Source organism: Adiantum capillus-veneris, chromosome 16 (genome assembly GCF_014529385.1).
Source record: "Adiantum capillus-veneris isolate H3 chromosome 16, ASM1452938v2, whole genome shotgun sequence".
Taxonomy (NCBI): domain Eukaryota; kingdom Viridiplantae; phylum Streptophyta; class Polypodiopsida; order Polypodiales; family Pteridaceae; genus Adiantum; species Adiantum capillus-veneris.
The window spans coordinates 26,368,851-26,378,388 of NC_140946.1; positions in this window are offsets into that span (position 1 = coordinate 26,368,851).

Sequence of the window (9,538 nt, forward strand, 5' to 3'; positions counted from 1 at the left end):
CACGTTTTGGACTTCAGCCCGGGAAGATGGGATCTCCATTTCTTCTATAGGATCAGGTAGTCCCTCTGTAAACATTCTTTCCATCAAGAAGTGAGTACGCCCACTTTCCCATGACTTTAAGTCACTTTCTTCTTGGATGACACTAGGTATGGCTAAGGTTCTATGGACTTGGTGAGGTTGTTGTTGCGTAGGGAACACGGTGTCTGTAATCTAGATCTGCCTAGGTGCTGATTCTAGATCCCTTTGGGTATCTTCTACCAAACTCATTAATTGCTTGACTCGCTCAATCTCCTCTATAGGGTTTGGATAAGTTCCTATCTTCTTTTTGGATCCTGGCCATTGTGGCTCATGAATATCTTCCTTGTTGGTTTCTATCTTAGTGGTCGTTTTGGTCTCCATGGTTTCACTTGAATCAGAATCCTCTTCAGTGTCGTTCATATATACGGGGTCGTCACCAGTCCCTATGTTGGTCTTTGAACTGGGGTCTGACTTCGCTGCTTTTTGCGATCTCTTCCTTCATGTTTTCTTCTTTTTCTGAGATTGGGCAATTGATGTCGTGTCTCTTTCCTCAAAAATATAATTTTGTTTTTGGAGCATCGATCGTGTGTGTATGTTTACTGGTACCACATATGTACTTTGTGATGGCTCCTCGATAACTTCAATCAAGTTTAATGGCATGATCTTCGGTGCATTTGGATTATTTGGACATTGGACAATCAAATGATCTATGCAACATCGATTACACATGAGTATTGGCATCGATTACATATGAGTATTGGCATTGTAGACGTGCTTGCTTGATTGGTTTGCATTAGTGTGGCGTTCTTTTGTAGCATAATAGGACACTCGACTAGACGATGTGGACCTCCACACTCATAGCATTGAAGAGGTTGTCTCTTAGCAGTGTAATTGATATTTTGGCCTCTTGCCGCAAGAGCAGCTACTTGATAGACATGTTTGACTTGTCCCCAATAGTCCTCCATGCAGTATTGTGGACTTTCTTCAAGCACATCCATCCCATAGGCAATATTAGGATCTATGTCTTCCTCACAGCCTTCCAAACAAGCAATAGATGACTCACAACCTACTTGATTCACAGAAGTGATTCTCGGATGTGGTGGTTACGCTGCTAGCATTGGAGGTGGTAAGGGTGTTGTTTGAACAACATTTTGGGCCCTACGGACCATGTGTTGTGATGTTTGTTCAAGAGGTGAGACCGGCATCAATGCAGGCACTGGAGGTGTGTCTGTCCATGCTAAGGTTGGTCTATTGTCCATCACGCGCTTAAATACTATGAAATCCTTAGCTTGATGACCATACCTTCCACAGACATTGCAGTTCCCATTGAATTTTACTCTAAAAGTAGGACATTCACTGGTACTATGCGGTCCATAGCATACTGAGCACCATTGTTGCTCCCTTCTTGGATACATATGATTGTTTTGCGGAGCACGATTGTCTCTAAGACTCTCTTGAATAGCCTTGGTGAGATCTGCTAAAGTCATCTCAGATATTTTTGGCTCCTTAGCAATAGGCTTTAGGGTCATTGGCTGATGCCTTGATGCTTGCGAGGTAATAGATTTAGGCTCAACAGACACTCTTTCTCCTTGAATCATTAAATTATCCTCCAATTGGATCGCATTGGTGGTGACTGCTTCCCAAGTGGTGATACCTCTAATGACTAGGCCATTGTAGATATCCTCATGTCGTAATCCCCTAATGAATCTATCAAGCAATTGATTATTATTGAAGCGCTCATTTGGATTACAACGAGAATTCAAATGCTTCAAGCGACTAATAAAATCTCTCACCGACTCTCCTTCCTCTCGTTGGGCTTTCTGGAGTTGAGAGGCTACATCCCAAAGCACTCCCTCTCGTATGTATTCTTTCAAGAACAATCTCCTAAGAGTAGGGTAAATCTTTTTTCCTTCCACCCTTAGGGTTCTATACCAATCCCCTGCCTTCCAACTTAAGGTTAGGCTTAAAGCATTACTCTTATGCAGGTCATTGTGTTCTCCTAGAGTATCGCATATTTGTTCAAACACTTCGATATGCTTTCTCACATCCCCGTCTCCACTAAATTTTTGTGTGAGCTTGGCTATTTGTATTGCCTTACTTCTAGTCTCTCTATCAGGCGTGTTACGCATATTCTCAGCAATAGATCGACCAATAACTTGAGCAAAAGTTGCCAAGTCACCTAAGTGAGCAGGCACCATGGGTGAAGGCTCTCCAGAGACTACATGTGGAGTAGGTATTGCATTGGGCTTGGCGCATAGGAATCCCTTGGGTTCCACGTTTGGTACGGTGTTGTGCCATGTGGCGGCCCAAAGTTCATATGTGTGGCCCTAGGCATAGCAAACGTCGGATGTGACATGCTAATGCTAGCCAGTATAGTCCCATGAAAATAAGAACTTGGGTGTTGTGGTTGTGGAGCATAGGTTGTTGAAACAATGGGAGGGGTAGGGACTACATGAGCACGAGGACCCATGGGTGTATACGATAGGTACACACTTGTAGGTACTATTGCAGGCATTGAGCTACCATGTAGCGGTGCTTTACTAACAAATGAGGTCCATGGCGTGTTTCTTGGAATGCCCATCATTGGGGTAGGCATGGTAGCCGCGGTGTCATCAAGGGAAAGATGAGCTAGACTTGGAAAGATAAAGCTATCACTTGTGGGCTCAGATTGCATTGAGACCCCTGGAGAAACAACATATGGAGGATCCATCGGACTTACCGAGGGAGTCTCCATTTGCGATAAGGTCAGTTTTTTATCCTTTCCTGTATCCAAGAACCTCATGAGACCCGTTGAAGGCATGTTGATCCCTTTGTTCTGTCTCTCTAACTCAATGACCCTATGGATGATCTCACAAACTCTTTGTTGTTGATCCTCCACACTAGTAGCACCCACTGTGGATTGCAGGACATCTAATCAACCCACGTGATAGGTGTCACCTATGTATAGATCGGTTAGAGTTTCCGTTTGTAGTTCGTACTCCCAGTTTTCATTTAAGAACGCTCCATCTAGGATTGAGGTGCTAGGGGTGTCCTTTGAGCTAGATGCTATGTTGCTCTCTATAGGTTGACCCTTAGTGGTCACTAATTCAAGAGCACTTGATTGCTCTCCTAGCAAGGATACTGACATAGGAGCTTTCGATTTTAACTCTCTTCATTGCTCCGCCTTGCATAAGCTCTCGATTTCCTTTTCCCTTGCTGCAAGGATATATCGCTCAACCTTTTGCACTTCGGCAAGGCTTATACCATCGGTGGGTAATATGACCTCGGAGGGGAATAGCTGTGAAGAGGCAGGAGGTGCAGTGAATGAAGTATTCACGTGCACATTCTATAAGGGCATAGGGTCTACATTGGTCATGAATGGAGAATTTACTTCCCCACCCCCCTCATTAACATCATTAGCTCCATGTTCGAAGCGAGTGGCTCTACTAAAGGTTTCCTTCAAGCGGCTAAGCACGCTCGGCCCGGACCGCGGGCCTATGGCATGCATGTCTTGGCTTGAGCTATCAGGATTAGGCATTTGGAAACCCTCCATGACGTCATAGTTAGAGGAAGAGTCACTAGCCGCTATGTTCGGGTCTTGGTTTGTACTATCTTGGGTCCCCGTCGAGGGCCCGGAACCTAAGGTAGGTGGATAATGAGAACTCGTGTAAATCGAAATTATCTCTAGTTGCTCCATCTCTAGCACACAACCAAAGCGTAGATGCATGTGCCTTTGACACCCTACAACCGTCCACGAATAACCTCGAATGTTAACCGCTTACTTTTTTAGGCATCCGTTTTCACTCGTTTTTTTTTTTAATGTTTTTTAATGATCAGTTTTTTTTATTAAAGTGTGTGATAGCTCAAAACGAGCATATCACTCAGAAGGTCGTGGTGTGCTTTACAGCACAACGTTCGGTCACCTGAAGTTCCGTTGGTCCTCAAAAGAGTCGATTTTTAGCTACGTGTGAAGCTAAAATACGTAATTTTAAAGGGCAACTGAGGCCTGAGCCTGAGCGTGAGCTTGGGTTTGGGTCTGGGCTTGAGTCTAGGAGATATTCCCGATCCCGGTCCTACCTTTAAATTTTATTTTATTTTTTAAAATTATTTTTATTTTTTTTTGGGATAAGGTCGCTACGGCCTGCGCGCGAGCACACACACACACTCTATCTACCTACTTACAACTAATACACCTACTGTTACACACTAACACACTTCATTAGCTCTCACAGATCTACTTCCTACTTACTGTACTTTACATTACAGAGAACTAACTACCTTAATACTAATACCTTAGCACAGAAAAAACACAGTAACCTTTCAAAACTTCATTAACAAAGAAATACACAGTAGCAACACAAAATCCTTCTTCTCAACACACACACCTTCCTTCCCTACCCTTCCTACAATTGAAATTGCACCACAAAAGAAGCACAGAGTACCATTCAAGCTTAGTGTATGGCATTCCCCAGCAGCGGCGCCCAAAATGTGTACGTATCTCGCACATGTCAATGCAAGGAACTTGCCGATACACTATGTGCGAGCCACAAATGGCTCCAAGCACACAACAAGCCTAAACTAGTAGCTCAAATATGGTGATGGTGTGTCACTCACGGCTCTACGCTTGCTGTCGTGGAGGATTCCTCGCCGCGAAGAAGAAGGAGACGCCGCTACACCGCGCTCAACCGCCTCACCACCATCGTGCCGTCGCAATGCTCAATCGCTCTCTCTCTCTCTCTCTCTCTCTCTCTCTCTCTCTCTCTCTCTCTCTCTCTCTCTCTCTCTCTCTCTCTCTCTCTCTCTCTCTCTCTCTCTCATACACACACACACAAGGAGATGAAGAAGAAGAAGATGGAGATTGAGCAAGAGCACTCTTCAATTGCACAATGAGAGAATGCGTGAATTTTAGGTTAGTTGAGATATGAGCTCGCCCCATTCACACATGGACGCCCATGCATAGCCAACTAATCCCTTGAATGTTCCAGTTAGAGTGCACCTCTCATCGGCAATCACTCTTACCCTTTTCCTATTGGACCGACAAGCTCGGTACCTGACTCTACCAAATAAATAATACGGCATCCTTCTTAGGTGATAGGAATGTGCGTGAGGGTTAATAAAGGGAAGCAACCTGGATTTCTTCAACCTTGGCCAATCCCTAATTCACCATGGGAGAGCATATCCGTGGATTTTATCTTTGGATTGCCCAAGTCTATCCATGGAAATAGAGGAATATGGACGATAGTAGAAAGGTTTAGCAAACAAGCACATTTCATACCTAACAAAAAGACTATCAAGGCCCATCAAATGGCAATCCTCTTTATATCAAAAATTTTAAATACCGTGACTTTCCAATGTCTATAGTCTCGGATAGAGATCTTAGAATGACCAGTACTTTCTAGAAGGGTCTCTTTGAGAATTTAGGTACAAGGCTAAACTTCTCTTCGGCCTATCATTCCAAAACGGATGGCCAAAGTGAACTTTGCTAAACTAACAATCCTTGATCTACTAAACGCTTATGTCACAGAAGTAGAGATGGAGTATGCTTACAATAACACTAAACATCTTCCACAGGAAAAGCACCTTTTGAGGTAATAGAGAGAAGATCAAAAAGTCCCCTGCTACTCAAGGTACATGGGAAGATCTTCGCTGCAGATGAATATAGTTGAGACCTACAAGAATCTTTCCAAAAGATTAAGGATGCTATATCCATCTCTCAGCAAAGGCAAAAGGCTGTTGTTAATAAGCACAAAAGAGCCCTAGCCCTTAAACAAAATGATTGGGTCTTGCTTAACTTTCCCAAGGCTCAATTAAGGCACACAACGGGCAAGAATCCTACTAGACACCAAAAGTACTATTCTAAGTTAGCAAAAAGGTACTATGGTCCATTTCAGATTCTTAGGCCAATCAATGAGATGACCTATCAACTGAAGTTTCCCAACCATTGGCTCATACACAATGCTTTCCACGTGAGCCTACTAAAGCCTTACAAAGGAGAGCCACCTCAAGAAGCAATCATTGAAGACCCACCGGAGATCGAGGACCAAGAAGAGGCGTTGTAGCCCGAGTCCATTCTCCGACACAAAGAGAAGGTATTACGAGGCGGTAAGACTATCCGACGATATGTTATCAAGTTTAAAAATTATCATTTTGAAGATGCTAGATGGATGCAAGGCTTACAATTAAAGGATAACCTAAACCTTGTCAATGCTTACAATGATTCCCTAGAGTAATAAAATGTAAATATGTTTAAATGAACAAAGTTTTTGTCTTATAAGACTCTCTTTTTATTTATTGTGCACAAATGTTGATAAGTATGCATGCTTAGGATCATGTTTGTCAAGACGATGTCTCCCGAACACGAAGCAGAGTTTGTCACTCTACTATGGATGATTGATATGGACTATATGCAGACAAGCTTGCGGCGGCAGCTAAGGCTCTCAAACAACAAATGGACTAGTCATCCATTCTAGAACGGTGTCGTAGGGTAAAATAGGGATCCTCTACCCACTAACAAACGGACTAGTGACTAGGCTTTATCTTCTCTATGTCATAAAATATAATATCTAATATCTAACCAACCCAAATGATTATCTCATATTAAATTGATCACTTAATGTGGGAGAATAAACGGGAACAAGTGTTAAGATATAGACATGTGCTTATAGATCTATCTCAACACGGGGCCAATGGTAAAGGGGCCCAAATGAGAGATGGTCTATCAAAGAGCAAGGCTAACAAATGGAGCATTTGACCTTAGGGTTAGCTTCATTGAAGACCTCCAGTAATGTGTGTAAAAGGCCTTTGACCTTAGGTAAGCTAGGGCTGAGCTTGAGGCGCCGGAACCCGACCCAGCTCGAGGTGCTTGTCCCGCTTGTCATGCTTGATGACTAAGGTGCTTGAGGTGCTTCATGATTGAGCTGCTTGAGATTCTTGAGGTGCTTAATTATTGAGATGCTTGAGGTGCTTGACATGCTTGAGATGCTAGAGTTGCACTTGAGGTGAGAACCCAGCCCAAGCTTAAAGTGCTTATGAGCCAAGCTTGTGGTGGGAACTGGGCCTATACATGAGGGGCTTAAGATGTCAAAAACACAAAGATTCAATCCCTACAAGGAGGGGGCGAGCCCTACATGAGGGGGGATAAGAGATAACACCCACACACTCACACAAGGCATGCATGGTACAAAGAAAGCAAAAGGGACACTTGTCAAGTTCCTCCTCATGGTGTGCCTCAAACCTATTGGTTGGCCACCCAAGGGGTCCAATAATAATTTAGGAGATTTAATTAAATGATTTAGCATTTATCTAGCCCTCTCTCTCAAAGGGGAAAGGGGGACACTTGTCTCAAGGCTACCCTTTGCTGCTTGTAATGCCTCCTGCTTCTGATTGGCTAGGCCTGGAGGGGTCCAATGAGCTTCAAGCATGAGCTACAAGGGGGGGTCGACCCAAGCAAGCTAGGGGGTTGCTTAGGGGGTATACTCACCCACACACACTCACAAACACTCTCATTGTGTGGTATGCAAAGTGCAAGAGCTCCCTCTCCTTCTCCAAGCAAGTAGAGGTTGAGAGCCTACACCAACACTCTTGGATATAGAGTGCAAATCCAACCAAGAGCCATGCTTCAATGCTTAAGCTTTCCATCTCCTTCTTCCTCATTACTATGCTATTATGTATGCTAGCAACAAGAGTTATGATAAGTGAGGAACTAATTCTTTGTAATGGAAATGGCCTATGAACTTAGAGAATAGCGGAATTAAGAGAATTAGAGTGAGCAACTTTGAGAGCATAGATGGTGAACTTAATTGGTAGTAGCAACTTAATCATAACACTTAATTAACTAGGCATGAGCAATACCTTTGCAAGACAGAGAGAAAGATTTTAGAGAAGACAACAATTGAGGACCGGATTTATGTGGAGCCGCTCCCCCTCCAAAAGGAATTTGTATTATAGATTCTCTAATTAAGAGAGACTTGATACAATACAATCTTTGTGTTCCTTGAGACCTCTTTGGCAGTATGGAGATGGAAGCTTCATACACCAAGCTTTTGCATAATATCAACAATCAATCTTAGCTTGAAAACAATCAAGAACTTGTGAGCATCATTACTCTTTGTGTTCCCTAAATCATTTGAGTGGATGAAGATGTATATTTTTATGCATCAACTTGTGCCTAAAGCAACAATTAATCTACCTTGCAATACAATTAATCTAATTGCATTAAGTAACTAATCTACCTACAATAAACCATTAGCCTTCTTGCAATAAGCATAACATACACTTTGTGGAAAGCATTAACTATCCCAAGCCTCAGTCCCAAGACCTCAAACACCTTCGAAGGTGGAGAGAGCTAACAGGGAATGAGGGTAGGGAAGAGGAAGAAGAAGTATTCCATAGGAGAAAGAAATAATTCCTCACTTATCATCACTCTTCTTGCTTAGCATACATTATAGCATAGTAATGAATATGGAGAAGATGGAAAGCTTAAGCATTGAAGCATAGCTCTTGGTTGGATTTGCATAGAGTGTTGGTGTAGGCTCTCAACTTCTCAAGGAGCTTGGAGAAGGAGATGGAGCTCTTGCACCTTGCCTAGCACACAATGAGAGTGTTTGTGAGTGTGTGTGGGTGAGTATACCCCCTAAGAAACCCCCTATCTTGCTTGGGTCGACCCCCCCTTGTAGCTCATGCTTGAAGCTCATTGGACCTAGCCAATCATAAGCAGGAGGCATTTCAAGCAGCAAGGGTAGCCTTGAGACAAGTGTCCCCCTTTCCCCTTTGAGAGATAGGACTTGATAAATTCAAAATCAATTAATTAAATCCCCTAAATTATCATTGGACCCCTTGGTGGGCCAACCAATAGGCTTCAGGCACACAATGAGGGCAACATGAGGAGGAACTTGACAAGTGTCCCTTTTGCTTTCTTTGTACCATGCATGCCTTGTGTGAGTGTGTGGGTATTCTCTCTCATCCCCCCTCATGTAGGGCTCACCCCCTCCTTGTAGGGATTGAATCTTTGACTTTTTGACACCTCAACCCCTCATGCATAGGCCTAGTTCCCACCACAAGCTTGGGCCTTAAGCACTTTAAGCTTGGCCTGGGTTCTCACCTCAAGTGCAACCCTAACATCTCAAGCATTTCAAGCACCTCAAGCATCTCAATCATTAAGCACCTCAAGCATCTCAAGCACCTCAATCATCAAGCACCTCAAGCACCTAAGTCATCAAGCATGACAAGCAGGACAAGCACCTCGAGCTGGGTCGGGTTCCCGCACCTCAAGCTCAGCCCTAGCTTACCTAAGGTCAAAGGACTTGTACACATATTATTGGAGGTCTTCAATGAAGCTAACCCTAAGGTCTTATGCTCCATTGGTTAGCCTTGCTCTTTGATAGACCATTTCTCATTTGGGCTCCTTTACCATTGGCCCCGTGTTGAGATAGATCTATAAGCACATGTCTATATCTTAACCCTTGTTCCTGTTTATTCTCCCACATTAAGTGATCAGTTTAATATGAGAAAATCATTTGGGTTGGTTAGATATTAGTTTTTA